This window comes from Abramis brama (genome assembly GCF_963993115.1).
Source record: "Abramis brama genome assembly, chromosome: 15".
NCBI lineage: Eukaryota > Metazoa > Chordata > Actinopteri > Cypriniformes > Leuciscidae > Abramis > Abramis brama.
The window spans coordinates 35,586,098-35,603,420 of record NC_139977.1 but is presented as its reverse complement, the minus strand read 5'-3'; the positions used below and the strand labels follow the sequence as shown (position 1 = coordinate 35,603,420).

Here is a 17,323-nt window from a genome sequence, read left to right as displayed (position 1 = left end):
GTGGACAGCACATAATGTGTTAATTTAACACGTCTACACATCTTTGTGCTAACCTTTCTGACATATTTACTTTGTTCAAATCATTAACACAATGAATGAGTTAAAATTAACACAAAAAATGTTGTCCCTAAACTCACCCATTAATGTGTAAAAATTTCACACATCATTTCCAGCATTGGCATGTTTATTTTGTGATATATATGAAATGTTTTAAATAAAAAAATTGTATTTTGTGATAACTTTGTCTAATTGGTTTGTATGTCAGTAGTACTTATGTAGGATAAAAATAAAATTAATTATATATCAAAATTATGAAATCTAATTTATATTTAGTACAAATAAAAATAATTACAGTAGTGTACTGATTAGCTTTGTTTTTACAGTAATGCACTGTATTACACAATTACATTACCATACTGAAAAACTGAAATACGGTTTGGTACTGTAACTCTTAATACTAAAAACCCTTGAAAAGTCTAACAGTGTGTGAGGTTATGAGAAGCAGGGGAATAGGCCTATACACTGCAGACGAGGAAGAAAAACATACTGGACTGTAAGATTTACATTTATTAATTTAGCAGATGCTTTTATCCACTTATGAGGAATATCACAAGAAATTTGCCACAAAGCCACAATATTTCTAGAATATAATACCAGGTTTATTAGAAGGCGAGATTAGGAGACAAGCAAGAGCAGAGGAGAAATATAGAGAGATGTTGGTGTTGGTGTTGTTGTTGTGAGTGCCTTGTTGGTTTAATGTGGTGTTGTTCAGTAAGGATTGTCTTCAGCATTTCAAATTCAATTTTCGAATTCAAAAGTTGCGATGGCCTGAGCAGAGAAGGGGAGAAACCCATTTCACTGAGGAGGTGGGAGATTGTGTCTTCAATGACTGTGAGTGTACGATTCAGATGTTGATACTGCCTCCGCCTATATCAGTAGCACCAGTGGATCTTCCAGGTACTAACCACCAAATCTACTGAGTCATCTCAGCCTTAACAAACCTGCTAACAAGCAGTATTGCGGCATATAACCTAAAAAACAATCCAAACACTGCAGCAGGCTAGACATGTGAGTTTATACTGAAGACGCGTCATGCTGAACCATTGATAGGATGTCTTTATTGCTACATTTCACAAGCTTAGAAAGAACCAACACTTACTTTAATAGATGCATTTCATCAGCCGTGCAAAGATACCTCAGACAGTGCAGTAACAGAAGATGATGATGACGATGGTGACGGTCAACAGAAAGTTTCTCCTTATAATAAAAATAATAATAATAATAAATTATTTATAATAAAAACATTATAAACGGTTACGAAACGATAAAAAAATGTAGTTTTAATTCGCACTGACACTATATTTACCTTTTTGGAAATAATCCATTAAACCTGTGGAGAAACTAAGAGCGTGAACTAATGAATATTCTGCAGGTGTGAAACTCTCATTGGATGAATTCACATCATGATCTGCGGATTGTCCGTGACTTCACATTTTTGGATGCGGGTGTAAATGTGTTTTGCACCATATTCACTGCAGCAAACGTGTGTGTGTACGAGTTTCTTAATCAGTGATTTGTAGAATAGGATTTGTGAACCTGCAATGAAGAACTGTTGTGTTTGTGGGAGAGAGAACAAATCTTCAAGTTTGCACTTTTCTCTGTGACGCCAAATGTACTGATACACACGTGTGGGTGTTCTCCACAACTACAGATTCCCCTGTCACAGGCGCTCAGTGTATTTGCACTGAAAATAACTTCATACGCAAGCTTAAACCTGTGAACATGAACGGAGAAACACACACACCACATCGGGCCTACACACTGCAGACGAGTAACAACAGCAAGATGACAGAACAAATGGACATAAACAGAGAACACACACATGATGAACATACACTGATTTATCTGAAAAGTAGGAACAATACAGTAAAGACGACAGAGCAATACAATATAAACAGAAAACACACATCAACATATACTAATGGTACTTTATAATAATGTTCCTTCATTAATGAGTAACGCACTATTAACATTCTATAACTACTATTAACTAACAAGAAACTCTGATTAATGAATAAGTAAGCACTCAGTTAAATGTGTTAGTTCACTATTAGATAATCAATAACTACTATTTTTCATCCCTCACTGAAGACTAAGAACTAGCCTACAGGTTCATAATTAATATTAATAATGTATAACGGTAACCCATTAGTAATGAATCAAGTGTTTCTACATCCTTCTAAAGGAACTAATTATTAGGATCAGTTTTCTAAAGTGAAGATCATAGAAACACTAGTAATGATTAAAGTGTTTCTAAATCCATCAGAAGGATTATATTCAAAATCTTACAAAAATATCAAAGATACAATGACTTCAGTCAATAGTTATGCTTTTCACTCTAGAATACTGATAATACGAATACAGTAACACTTGAGTCATTGATAGTGGGTTACCATTACCTTTTATTATATATTATACTTTATTCATGATAATCTGCAGAGAACTGTGACACATGTTTTAGATCTACTTTACACAAACAGGAAGTCGTGTAAAACTTACACACAGTTTCCTCAGTTTGTGTGTGAGGATGTGTGAGTGAGGATGTGTGTGTGAGGATATGTGTGTGTAGAAGAGACTCAGTGTGTGTTCAGTATCTTCAGTAACTCCACTGTCTGAGTGTGACAGTTCTCTGTCGTCCAAATGACAGTCAGATGTTCTGAGTTCACACACATATCTGAGTTCACACACTGCCATTTGTGCACACACTAAACAATGCTGGGTTGTTTCAAGTCAAGTCTTATTCTTCAAGTATTTATACAGCACTTTTTACAACACAGTGTGTTTCACAGCAGCTTTACAGAGATAACAGGAAAATAATGCAGTAAAGTTTGTTTCCAGAAGAAAATAGCGTCACAGTCCAGCTTAAGTGAGTTCAGTGATGGTTCATTTCTGTTGAAAAAAAGTTATTAATTTAGTTCATTTATATATATAGCCACTCTGGAGAAAACAGTGATGTCATCGTCCAGCTCAGTTCAGTATAATGGTGTCAGTTCAGGAGATCAATAATATTGTTTAAATTAAATTAAATGTTCTGGCCCAAATCAGGCTTGTGACCATGGGCCATGGAAATGTAGTTTCCCACATAGGACATTTTATCTCACAACATGCATTGTCGACAGTAGTGCCAAACTGTGCTTGCTAGTTATGTGGAAAACTCTTGTGGTTCTTCTAACCACAGCTTGAGATCTGTCGTCCTAAACACTCAACTCTACGATGCTTTATCGATTGTTTGTTATTGAACTATGGTTTCTGGAAACACAGACTTGTTGAACTACGATATTAATGACGGGACTTGCGAGCACAGTTGAGTAACGGTGCTTTTGGGAAACACACCCCTGATAGACACTGTGTCGTTGAGGTTCTGCCTTCAGAGACACAATAATACGCATGAACTGCACAAGATATGTTGTGACAACCGAATTGAAAGTGATATTCAGAGTGATTACTCAACCTAAACCTGCACAAAATGTCAGGGAAATGTGTGATGAATACACACTCTCGTTATTCGTTCAGGACGCTCATTGTGGTGCTGAAACATCGAGCATGTTTGGAGTCAGATGGACTTTCATGGTGAGTTGGTATCAAATTTGGGTTGGACTGCAGATGTAAATTAGCCTGTGGCTAACTCTGGTACAATGCATCAAATGGTAACATTTATGTTAGAAATTGTACATGGTCCTTAATAAAGAGAAAAAAAGAAAAGAAAAAAAAGATGGCTTTCGTTTGGAAGGGGAATGGAAGGTGTTAAACAACGAGTGCCATCAACTGTTTCACGTATACGCTCCGTTTACAGCGAGTCTATTATGTTCTGTACCCAGGTTAACGGGTTAGATCGGTCGTGATCAAACCGAACACAGATTGACATGAAAATGTAGTAAGGCTACATGCTTAAATGTTTTGCCACTTGCTTGTGTCGTGGAACTTCTTAATACGAATACAATCTACTTAATCTGACTTCTGATAACAATAACTGTTATTTGATAAATATGACTAAATAAATAAATAATAGGCTACAATAATAATATTGTATAAATAAATAATACTATAATATTATAGTAGGCCTAAAACAGTTCATATTTTCAGAATTTTATGCTCATTGAGACAAAACGCTAAAGTTAATTAGTGAAATTTAAGGTATTTTTAACATGTTGCAGCCGTCCCTGGGTTGGGGTCAGACTCAGTTACAACATCTGGCTTCTTCCATTCAGATAAATACTGTGAACGATATGTCATATGTAATCATCTTTATATGGTATGGGTAATTAGCAGACAGATGCAAGTATTGTCTCCTTCAGTGGAGGCTCTCCTGTCACGACCAACACTCTTTACCAGTCCAATAATATTCCATATTAGAAGAAGGTGTGTGTGTGCACTGTAAAAAAAAAGTGTAATTTTACAGGTAATTGTCTGTATTTTTTTACAGAATTTTACCGTTTTGTCATTATACAGCAAATATCTGTAAAATAAAAGGCATTTGCTGTAATTTAAAGGTCCATTGTTAAATTTACAGTTAATTGCTTGTATTTTGGTTTTACAGCAATTTTACGTTTTTTAAAAGGAACTTGTCTGTATTTTTACAGAGTTATGTGTAATTTTACAGAAATTATTAAGTAATTTTTTACAGATTTTTTCTGTGAAATTAGAAAACAAAGAAAAGAAGGTATAACTGCGGAAATCAGCATCTATTCAATGTTTTCCTTACAGATTATTAAGCATGTGGGGGTTAAAGTGAGTTTTTTTTAAGGTTAAATAATAGTATTTGTACATACAGTACCCTACATAGGCTACAGTAGGCCTGTATTGAATTATTTTTTATTTCGCATTTTACTTTATACTCCTTTTGATCATTATTTTATTGTCTTATTCTCCCATAATTTCATGTATATTTTATGAATATTTTTCTACATCTCCGTTGCTTCACATTCAGGGCTTTGTGTGTGTGTGTGTGTGTGTGTGTGTGAGTGCGCGCGCGCGATGACGCAGATTCAAATTCATTTCCGCTGTTTACTTCCGCCCACAACGGTTAACGTTAGCTGATCAGTCGAGTTTGGGCAAGCGGGAGATTTGAATTCAGTCTACTCGTGAAGTGGATTGTGAGATTAACAGGGGTTCACTTCAAAGCAATCATATTCGTCAAGAGCAGCCGTGAGCAGGAGCCATGTTGTCAGTCAGACCGTTTGGATTCTTCGGAGATAACGCCCTTTTCAGTGAGCCTTGTTCGTCACAGCGGACATCATGCCAACCGATCACCGGCTAAGGTAAGAGTCTCATTATACTAACGTTACATGTGAACGATATTTTATATTACATTTGTGTTAAGTTTACAGTTTTCAAGCTAACGTTAGCATTCTTAAATTATGTTCAGTTAACTGGCGAGAGCTGGAGGGCAAAACACTGAAAATGTAGCATGCGTCTTTACATTTTCCATCTGTTTTAAGAAAGATCAGTTGAACCCACACCTCAAAAGACCTAAAACGAGCTTTCGTAGACTTGTTATACATATCAAAGTCCGTTTAATTGTGTATAAAATCTTCGTTAATACGCGATAGTAGCCTATCTGTCAGTAAATCAATCTCTTAAATGGCGGGACATTTTGAAACACTGCCTGGAAGCTGAAAACTATTCTCTTAAAAAATATCCTTGGTTTTAATTATAGTAAAATTATAGTATCCACGTTTTTGGCGGATTTTTATTACCATTTTTAATAACCACAGTTATACTACAAATAGGCCTACCATGTTTGTTTGTTTTTTTGTTTTTTCTTTGTGGTTAAGCCATAGTTAATTTTTGTAAGGGTTAACGTGGCTATCAAGACTGTTAAGAAAACGAATTCAGTAAATACTGTACTTGATACAGGAAAGCACATGAGACTAGAATATGAACACAACATGATAAATTGCATATTCTGGCTGCATCTGCTTGCCAACACGTAACGTTGCATACATGTGCATATATTAGGCTTATAAAATAAAAGTTGATAGAATGTTTGTGTTCTGATGAAGAAATGAACTTATCTACATTTTGGATGGCCTGGGGTCATCATAGTAGCCTTTTTCATAGGATACTTTTGATCATTGGTTATGAAAATTGCATTGATCCAGATGAACAGACAGTTACACCCCTAACGTTAGGTGTCTCAGCTCAAAACTTCACTGTTAGCCTTTCCTGCTCAGCTTTCAGATCATAGTCAGTTGAGGTTTTGTATTGTCCCAGTGGAACATATTCTGATGTGTAAATGTAATACTGAGTTGTTAAAAAAAAAAATATTTTTTTTTTTGTGATTTCAGGTCAAGTGGAAAGCAGAATGATCATGGCAAACAAGGTATGGGAAGAAGTAATTTAAAATATTGTAATGGCAGAGTCTTCTGATTCCATATGATTGCACTAAAAGTGGCAGAAAATTTAATTTGTTTTATACTGTATTTTCCCATGTGAATATTCATTTGATTCTTGTGAGGCCACTGTAGCTGCACAAGGTTTGGTTTTGCTACAGTAAGACCACGATTGTGTTAGATTCCACCCATCTATTTAATTTTTTTTTTTTTTTTTTGTGGTGTAACTAGGCTCTGTCATTTAGAAACATGACTTTTCCTATCACTTAATGACACATATCTCTACCTTTCATTCCAGCCAGAGGATCTGACGGTTGTCTCAGCCTACCTGATGGAAAATTCTTGCTGGATGAATGACCTTCACCTTCAACTCAACCTTGCCAAGACAGAACTGCTTATGGTTTCAGCCAAACCATCCTTGCTGTGTGATCCTGCTGATTTGCCTTCTACAACATCAGAAAGATCCGGCCCTTCCTATCAGAGCCACAAAACTCCTTGTCTAAGCTCTTGTTCTATCCAGACTGGACTATTGTAATGCTCTCCTGGCAGGCCTTCCAGCATCAGTCACACCTCTGCAACTGATCCAGATTCTGCAGCAAGACCTAAACTCACTGCTTCAGATCTATGTGTCTCCAGAAGCTTGTGTTCTGCAAGTGAACGGCACCTTGTGGTGCCATCATCCCAAAGAGACACAAAATCACTTTCACTGACCTTTACCTGGACTGTTCCCTGCTGGTGGGATGACCTGCCCAACTCAACACACTTTCAAGAAACTGCTAAAGATCCATATTTTCATAAACACTTGACCCAATAATACTAAATCTTTGTTTTAATTAAAAAAAAAAAAAAAAAAAATTGTGCACTGTGCTACACTAACTGGGACTTGTCACTGCACTTGTTGCTTCTATTGTTCTCTTAATTTTAAGTCACTTTGGATAAAATGTAATTGTAAATGTTTGAAATAAGTTATATTAGAGTATAAAGGCATACAGCAATTGTCTTTTAATGTGGATATTTTTACATGTTCTAAATGATATACTAAGCCTGTATTTCCTATCATTCACGTATCTTGATGTTTAGTGTTTGTTTAATGAGTAATACTGTAAATGTGCAGGTATTCCGTACTTGTACGTTTAGTTAATTTAACAGAAATTGACTGTACATTTGCTATTATTAAGTACTTAATTAGAGATTGGTCAAAGTTGTGAAACTGGATCTGCAAAAATTAAAACTGTAAATATACAAACTTTGTATTTGAATTTATGTACTTATTACATTTTTATACATAACTTCATAGTTATTTTACACAGAAAAACTATATATTAAAAGATAATTACTGTAGATAGACAGAGCATTATTATAAAATAACTTTATAAAACCCTAAATTTACAGTTTAACCTTAAAGTTAAATGTTCTTTTTATGTAATTTGACATAATTTATCTGTTTTTCCACGGTTTAATAAGCCATTATTAACAGTAATGTACTGTAATTTAATTAATTTTGACCGTAAAGTCAATTCTGTATTTTTACGGTTTTTGCCTGTAATTTTGTGAAATGGTTATTTGCTGTAATTTAACGGAATCCGTCTGGAAACTTTGCTGCCAGAGATTTACCGTTTTTTTACGGGATTTTTTTTTACAGTGTGTGTGTGTGGTAGATCCTTCTCCTATTTAGCACCAAAACTCTGGAACAGTCTTCCTACCATTGTCCGGGAAGCAGACACACTCTGTCAGTTCAAAGCTAGATTAAAGACACATCTCTTTGACCTAGCATTCACATAATACATTATAGACTTCTATAATTCAATATTAGGCTGCATAGATTAGGTCAGCCGGAACCGGGAACACTTCCCATAAATCCTGATGTACTCGTTACATCATAAGAAGAATGGCATCTACGCTAATTTTAGTGTCTTTGTTTATCCCGAGGTTTTCCCGCAGCCTGCCGGATCCAGGCCGTATCCAGATCTGATGAAGGACCTTCGCCTGGACCCGATGACAGCGCAGTGCTGAAGTGCCAACTAGTCTCTCCCTATGGAGGATCCCTTTACCACTCTACAGATAAAGCGGTGTCGGGAAACTCAATTCGCGTATCTACCCCGAATTGATAAAACTGAAAAATTGAAAAATTGGTACTGTAACTCTTAATACTAAAAACTCTTGAAAAGTCTAACAGTGTGTGAGGTTATGAGAAGCAGGGGAATAGGCCTATACACTGCAGACGAGGAAGAAAAACATACTGGACTGTAAGATTTACATTTATTAATTTAGCAGATGCTTTTATCCACTTATGAGGAATATCACAAGAAATTTGCCACAAAGCCACAATATTTCTAGAATATAATACCAGGTTTATTAGAAGGCGAGATTAGGAGACAAGCAAGAGCAGAGGAGAAATATAGAGAGATGTTGGTGTTGGTGTTGTTGTTGTGAGTGCTTTGTTGGTTTAATGTGGTGTTGTTCAGTAAAGATTGTCTTCAGCATTTCAAATTCAATTTTCGAATTCAAAAGTTGCGATGGCCTGAGCAGAGAAGGGGAGAAACCCATTTCACTGAGGAGGTGGGAGATTGTGTCTTCAATGACTGTGAGTGTACGATTCAGATGTTGATACTGCCTCCGCCTATATCAGTAGCACCAGTGGATCTTCCAGGTACTAACCACCAAATCTACTGAGTCATCTCAGCCTTAACAAACCTGCTAACAAGCAGTATTGCGGCATATAACCTAAAAAACAATCCAAACACTGCAGCAGGCTAGACATGTGAGTTTATACTGAAGACGCGTCATGCTGAACCATTGATAGGATGTCTTTATTGCTACATTTCACAAGCTTAGAAAGAACCAACACTTACTTTAATAGATGCATTTCATCAGCCGTGCAAAGATACCTCAGACAGTGCAGTAACAGAAGATGATGATGACGATGGTGACGGTCAACAGAAAGTTTCTCCTTATAATAAAAATAATAATAATAATAAATTATTTATAATAAAAACATTATAAACGGTTACGAAACGATAAAAAAATGTAGTTTTAATTCGCACTGACACTATATTTACCTTTTTGGAAATAATCCATTAAACCTGTGGAGAAACTAAGAGCGTGAACTAATGAATATTCTGCAGGTGTGAAACTCTCATTGGATGAATTCACATCATGATCTGCGGATTGTCCGTGACTTCACATTTTTGGATGCGGGTGTAAATGTGTTTTGCACCATATTCACTGCAGCAAACGTGTGTGTGTACGAGTTTCTTAATCAGTGATTTGTAGAATAGGATTTGTGAACCTGCAATGAAGAACTGTTGTGTTTGTGGGAGAGAGAACAAATCTTCAAGTTTGCACTTTTCTCTGTGACGCCAAATGTACTGATACACACGTGTGGGTGTTCTCCACAACTACAGATTCCCCTGTCACAGGCGCTCAGTGTATGTGCACTGAAAATAACTTCATACGCAAGCTTAAACCTGTGAACATGAACAGAGAAACACACACACCACATCGGGCCTACACACTGCAGACGAGTAACAACAGCAAGATGACAGAACAAATGGACATAAACAGAGAACACACACATGATGAACATACACTGATTTATCTGAAAAGTAGGAACAATACAGTAAAGACGACAGAGCAATACAATATAAACAGAAAACACACATCAACATATACTAATGGTACTTTATAATAATGTTCCTTCATTAATGAGTAACGCACTATTAACATTCTATAACTACTATTAACTAACAAGAAACTCTGATTAATGAATAAGTAAGCACTCAGTTAAATGTGTTAGTTCACTATTAGATAATCAATAACTACTATTTTTCATCCCTCACTGAAGACTAAGAACTAGCCTACAGGTTCATAATTAATATTAATAATGTATAACGGTAACCCATTAGTAATGAATCAAGTGTTTCTACATCCTTCTAAAGGAACTAATTATTAGGATCAGTTTTCTAAAGTGAAGATCATAGAAACACTAGTAATGATTAAAGTGTTTCTAAATCCATCAGAAGGATTATATTCAAAATCTTACAAAAATATCAAAGATACAATGACTTCAGTCAATAGTTATGCTTTTCACTCTAGAATACTGATAATACGAATACAGTAACACTTGAGTCATTGATAGTGGGTTACCATTACCTTTTATTATATATTATACTTTATTCATGATAATCTGCAGAGAACTGTGACACATGTTTTAGATCTACTTTACACAAACAGGAAGTCGTGTAAAACTTACACACAGTTTCCTCAGTTTGTGTGTGAGGATGTGTGAGTGAGGATGTGTGTGTGAGGATATGTGTGTGTAGAAGAGACTCAGTGTGTGTTCAGTATCTTCAGTAACTCCACTGTCTGAGTGTGACAGTTCTCTGTCGTCCAAATGACAGTCAGATGTTCTGAGTTCACACACATATCTGAGTTCACACACTGCCATTTGTGCACACACTAAACAATGCTGGGTTGTTTCAAGTCAAGTCTTATTCTTCAAGTATTTATACAGCACTTTTTACAACACAGTGTGTTTCACAGCAGCTTTACAGAGATAACAGGAAAATAATGCAGTAAAGTTTGTTTCCAGAAGAAAATAGCGTCACAGTCCAGCTTAAGTGAGTTCAGTGATGGTTCATTTCTGTTGAAAAAAAGTTATTAATTTAGTTCATTTATATATATAGCCACTCTGGAGAAAACAGTGATGTCATCGTCCAGCTCAGTTCAGTATAATGGTGTCAGTTCAGGAGATCAATAATATTGTTTAAATTAAATTAAATGTTCTGGCCCAAATCAGGCTTGTGACCATGGGCCATGGAAATGTAGTTTCCCACATAGGACATTTTATCTCACAACATGCATTGTCGACAGTAGTGCCAAACTGTGCTTGCTAGTTATGTGGAAAACTCTTGTGGTTCTTCTAACCACAGCTTGAGATCTGTCGTCCTAAACACTCAACTCTACGATGCTTTATCGATTGTTTGTTATTGAACTATGGTTTCTGGAAACACAGACTTGTTGAACTACGATATTAATGACGGGACTTGCGAGCACAGTTGAGTAACGGTGCTTTTGGGAAACACACCCCTGATAGACACTGTGTCGTTGAGGTTCTGCCTTCAGAGACACAATAATACGCATGAACTGCACAAGATATGTTGTGACAACCGAATTGAAAGTGATATTCAGAGTGATTACTCAACCTAAACCTGCACAAAATGTCAGGGAAATGTGTGATGAATACACACTCTCGTTATTCGTTCAGGACGCTCATTGTGGTGCTGAAACATCGAGCATGTTTGGAGTCAGATGGACTTTCATGGTGAGTTGGTATCAAATTTGGGTTGGACTGCAGATGTAAATTAGCCTGTGGCTAACTCTGGTACAATGCATCAAATGGTAACATTTATGTTAGAAATTGTACATGGTCCTTAATAAAGAGAAAAAAAGAAAAGAAAAAAAAGATGGCTTTCGTTTGGAAGGGGAATGGAAGGTGTTAAACAACGAGTGCCATCAACTGTTTCACGTATACGCTCCGTTTACAGCGAGTCTATTATGTTCTGTACCCAGGTTAACGGGTTAGATCGGTCGTGATCAAACCGAACACAGATTGACATGAAAATGTAGTAAGGCTACATGCTTAAATGTTTTGCCACTTGCTTGTGTCGTGGAACTTCTTAATACGAATACAATCTACTTAATCTGACTTCTGATAACAATAACTGTTATTTGATAAATATGACTAAATAAATAAATAATAGGCTACAATAATAATATTGTATAAATAAATAATACTATAATATTATAGTAGGCCTAAAACAGTTCATATTTTCAGAATTTTATGCTCATTGAGACAAAACGCTAAAGTTAATTAGTGAAATTTAAGGTATTTTTAACATGTTGCAGCCGTCCCTGGGTTGGGGTCAGACTCAGTTACAACATCTGGCTTCTTCCATTCAGATAAATACTGTGAACGATATGTCATATGTAATCATCTTTATATGGGTAATTAGCAGACAGAGGCAAGTATTGTCTCCTTCAGTGGAGGCTCTCCTGTCACGACCAACACTCTTTACCAGTCCAATAATATTCCATATTAGAAGAAGGTGTGTGTGTGCACTGTAAAAAAAAAGTGTAATTTTACAGGTAATTGTCTGTATTTTTTTACAGAATTTTACCGTTTTGTCATTATACAGCAAATATCTGTAAAATAAAAGGCATTTGCTGTAATTTAAAGGTCCATTGTTAAATTTACAGTTAATTGCTTGTATTTTGGTTTTACAGCAATTTTACGTTTTTTAAAAGGAACTTGTCTGTATTTTTACAGAGTTATGTGTAATTTTACAGAAATTATTAAGTAATTTTTTACAGATTTTTTCTGTGAAATTAGAAAACAAAGAAAAGAAGGTATAACTGCGGAAATCAGCATCTATTCAATGTTTTCCTTACAGATTATTAAGCATGTGGGGGTTAAAGTGAGTTTTTTTTAAGGTTAAATAATAGTATTTGTACATACAGTACCCTACATAGGCTACAGTAGGCCTGTATTGAATTATTTTTTATTTCGCATTTTACTTTATACTCCTTTTGATCATTATTTTATTGTCTTATTCTCCCATAATTTCATGTATATTTTATGAATATTTTTCTACATCTCCGTTGCTTCACATTCAGGGCTTTGTGTGTGTGTGTGTGTGTGTGTGTGTGTGTGTGTGAGTGCGCGCGCGCGATGACGCAGATTCAAATTCATTTCCGCTGTTTACTTCCGCCCACAACGGTTAACGTTAGCTGATCAGTTGAGTTTGGGCAAGCGGGAGATTTGAATTCAGTCTACTCGTGAAGTGGATTGTGAGATTAACAGGGGTTCACTTCAAAGCAATCATATTCGTCAAGAGCAGCCGTGAGCAGGAGCCATGTTGTCAGTCAGACCGTTTGGATTCTTCGGAGATAACGCCCTTTTCAGTGAGCCTTGTTCGTCACAGCGGACATCATGCCAACCGATCACCGGCTAAGGTAAGAGTCTCATTATACTAACGTTACATGTGAACGATATTTTATATTACATTTGTGTTAAGTTTACAGTTTTCAAGCTAACGTTAGCATTCTTAAATTATGTTCAGTTAACTGGCGAGAGCTGGAGGGCAAAACACTGAAAATGTAGCATGCGTCTTTACATTTTCCATCTGTTTTAAGAAAGATCAGTTGAACCCACACCTCAAAAGACCTAAAACGAGCTTTCGTAGACTTGTTATACATATCAAAGTCCGTTTAATTGTGTATAAAATCTTCGTTAATACGCGATAGTAGCCTATCTGTCAGTAAATCAATCTCTTAAATGGCGGGACATTTTGAAACACTGCCTGGAAGCTGAAAACTATTCTCTTAAAAAATATCCTTGGTTTTAATTATAGTAAAATTATAGTATCCACGTTTTTGGCGGATTTTTATTACCATTTTTAATAACCACAGTTATACTACAAATAGGCCTACCATGTTTGTTTGTTTTTTTGTTTTTTCTTTGTGGTTAAGCCATAGTTAATTTTTGTAAGGGTTAACGTGGCTATCAAGACTGTTAAGAAAACGAATTCAGTAAATACTGTACTTGATACAGGAAAGCACATGAGACTAGAATATGAACACAACATGATAAATTGCATATTCTGGCTGCATCTGCTTGCCAACACGTAACGTTGCATACATGTGCATATATTAGGCTTATAAAATAAAAGTTGATAGAATGTTTGTGTTCTGATGAAGAAATGAACTTATCTACATTTTGGATGGCCTGGGGTCATCATAGTAGCCTTTTTCATAGGATACTTTTGATCATTGGTTATGAAAATTGCATTGATCCAGATGAACAGACAGTTACACCCCTAACGTTAGGTGTCTCAGCTCAAAACTTCACTGTTAGCCTTTCCTGCTCAGCTTTCAGATCATAGTCAGTTGAGGTTTTGTATTGTCCCAGTGGAACATATTCTGATGTGTAAATGTAATACTGAGTTGTTAAAAAAAAATATATATATTTTTTTGTGATTTCAGGTCAAGTGGAAAGCAGAATGATCATGGCAAACAAGGTATGGGAAGAAGTAATTTAAAATATTGTAATGGCAGAGTCTTCTGATTCCATATGATTGCACTAAAAGTGGCAGAAAATTTAATTTGTTTTATACTGTATTTTCCCATGTGAATATTCATTTGATTCTTGTGAGGCCACTGTAGCTGCACAAGGTTTGGTTTTGCTACAGTAAGACCACGATTGTGTTAGATTCCACCCATCTATTTAAATTTTTTTTTTTTTTTTTGTGGTGTAACTAGGCTCTGTCATTTAGAAACATGACTTTTCCTATCACTTAATGACACATATCTCTACCTTTCATTCCAGCCAGAGGATCTGACGGTTGTCTCAGCCTACCTGATGGAAAATTCTTGCTGGATGAATGACCTTCACCTTCAACTCAACCTTGCCAAGACAGAACTGCTTATGGTTTCAGCCAAACCATCCTTGCTGTGTGATCCTGCTGATTTGCCTTCTACAACATCAGAAAGATCCGGCCCTTCCTATCAGAGCCACAAAACTCCTTGTCTAAGCTCTTGTTCTATCCAGACTGGACTATTGTAATGCTCTCCTGGCAGGCCTTCCAGCATCAGTCACACCTCTGCAACTGATCCAGATTCTGCAGCAAGACCTAAACTCACTGCTTCAGATCTATGTGTCTCCAGAAGCTTGTGTTCTGCAAGTGAACGGCACCTTGTGGTGCCATCATCCCAAAGAGACACAAAATCACTTTCACTGACCTTTACCTGGACTGTTCCCTGCTGGTGGGATGACCTGCCCAACTCAACACACTTTCAAGAAACTGCTAAAGATCCATATTTTCATAAACACTTGACCCAATAATACTAAATCTTTGTTTTAATTAAAAAAAAAAAAAAAAAAAATTGTGCACTGTGCTACACTAACTGGGACTTGTCACTGCACTTGTTGCTTCTATTGTTCTCTTAATTTTAAGTCACTTTGGATAAAATGTAATTGTAAATGTTTGAAATAAGTTATATTAGAGTATAAAGGCATACAGCAATTGTCTTTTAATGTGGATATTTTTACATGTTCTAAATGATATACTAAGCCTGTATTTCCTATCATTCACGTATCTTGATGTTTAGTGTTTGTTTAATGAGTAATACTGTAAATGTGCAGGTATTCCGTACTTGTACGTTTAGTTAATTTAACAGAAATTGACTGTACATTTGCTATTATTAAGTACTTAATTAGAGATTGGTCAAAGTTGTGAAACTGGATCTGCAAAAATTAAAACTGTAAATATACAAACTTTGTATTTGAATTTATGTACTTATTACATTTTTATACATAACTTCATAGTTATTTTACACAGAAAAACTATATATTAAAAGATAATTACTGTAGATAGACAGAGCATTATTATAAAATAACTTTATAAAACCCTAAATTTACAGTTTAACCTTAAAGTTAAATGTTCTTTTTATGTAATTTGACATAATTTATCTGTTTTTCCACGGTTTAATAAGCCATTATTAACAGTAATGTACTGTAATTTAATTAATTTTGACCGTAAAGTCAATTCTGTATTTTTACGGTTTTTGCCTGTAATTTTGTGAAATGGTTATTTGCTGTAATTTAACGGAATCCGTCTGGAAACTTTGCTGCCAGAGATTTACCGTTTTTTTACGGGATTTTTTTTTACAGTGTGTGTGTGTGGTAGATCCTTCTCCTATTTAGCACCAAAACTCTGGAACAGTCTTCCTACCATTGTCCGGGAAGCAGACACACTCTGTCAGTTCAAAGCTAGATTAAAAACACATCTCTTTGACCTAGCATTCACATAATACATTATAGACTTCTATAATTCAATATTAGGCTGCATAGATTAGGTCAGCCGGAACCGGGAACACTTCCCATAAATCCTGATGTACTCGTTACATCATAAGAAGAATGGCATCTACGCTAATTTTAGTGTCTTTGTTTATCCCGAGGTTTTCCCGCAGCCTGCCGGATCCAGGCCGTATCCAGATCTGATGAAGGACCTTCGCCTGGACCCGATGACAGCGCAGTGCTGAAGTGCCAACTAGTCTCTCCCTATGGAGGATCCCTTTACCACTCTACAGATAAAGCGGTGTCGGGAAACTCAATTCGCATATCTACCCCGAATTGATAAAATAAAATAAAATTATGTATCAAATTTTATAAGGAAAGACCAGTACTTTGTTTAGGCTTGGTTTGTAGGGAATTACAAACCTGCGCACATATATTCAAACGCACATAACTATAGAACCCATTCTTAATGCGCATGTGAAGGCCATCAGCGTTTCTCACAGGTTTGCGTTTAAAGTCTGTGTAGAGAGAATGGTGTCGCCTTAGCGGCCCCTAATTTAATAACAAATGATCGTTGCGACGGAAGCGAATCAATCAAAACCAACTTTAGCTGGAAAATAACTTTATTAAAGAACCGCTATAAAGCCAAAACAATCTCTGTTACCTTAAATTATACACTTATCTCTGTAAAGCTGCTTTGAAACAATCTACATTGTTAAAAGCGCTATATAAATGAAGATGACTTGACTTGACTTGTGTGTGTTGTAAAATCTTTGTGCATATTTTTAAATGCAAAAACTACACCACTGTTCTGTTTGCTGTTGATGTGCGTGGTTTCCAGCTTCTGTTTAAGAAAGTGTCAGGTTAACTCATCATTTATTGATTATTGCAGATACGCAGCACATTCAGGTTTGGTCTAAAGTGATTCATTCAGATGTTTCACACATCATAATCAGAGAGTTCTTGTGACACGTGATATCGACAGAAGCTGTTTTCTCTTTAGAAAGCTGTGTGAATATTTGTCTAACAGAATATTCACCAAATTCACTGTTTGTTCATATTGTGCATGTTTTGA

The 17,323-nt window shown here is 35.9% G+C and overlaps 1 protein-coding gene across 1 annotated transcript in view; it reads left to right on the top strand.

Moving 5' to 3' along the window:
• The window catches only part of LOC311096827 (uncharacterized protein), a 148,930-nt gene that overhangs the window by 48,223 nt on the left and 83,384 nt on the right, over nt 1-17,323 (top strand). The window lies entirely within an intron of this gene.